The sequence below is a fragment of the Eurypyga helias genome, unplaced genomic scaffold (assembly GCF_000690775.1).
Source record: "Eurypyga helias isolate BGI_N326 unplaced genomic scaffold, ASM69077v1 scaffold32657, whole genome shotgun sequence".
NCBI lineage: Eukaryota > Metazoa > Chordata > Aves > Eurypygiformes > Eurypygidae > Eurypyga > Eurypyga helias.
In genome coordinates, this window is record NW_010264245.1 from 1,021 (window position 1) to 1,378 (window position 358).

Below are 358 nucleotides of genomic sequence, written 5' to 3' on the forward strand. Positions count from 1 at the left end.
GGAGGTGGCTCATGAGAAAGCAGCTCGTGCGAAGTGTGACGGCAATTTTAGATATTCGGAGCACAAGGAGATGCAGGGAAGCCGCGTTTTCTCTGGCACAAGCTAAAAGGGACTCAGCAGAAGGCTCCCAACTCCGCACCGGGCGTGCAGACGGCCGCCGTACGCTGCCGGGCCACCGCCCTTCCGGGCTCGCCAGCAGGACCAGGCGGGTTTGTCCCGTCAGAGCAACCCCCTGCGCGTCTCTTCACGGAGCGTCCCACCGCCAACACCTTCCTGTCGCTACCGGGGAGACGGTCGGCGAGTGCCGTGGCACTCTCTGCCCTCGGGAGGAACACACACCTCCGCCGTGAAATGTGCC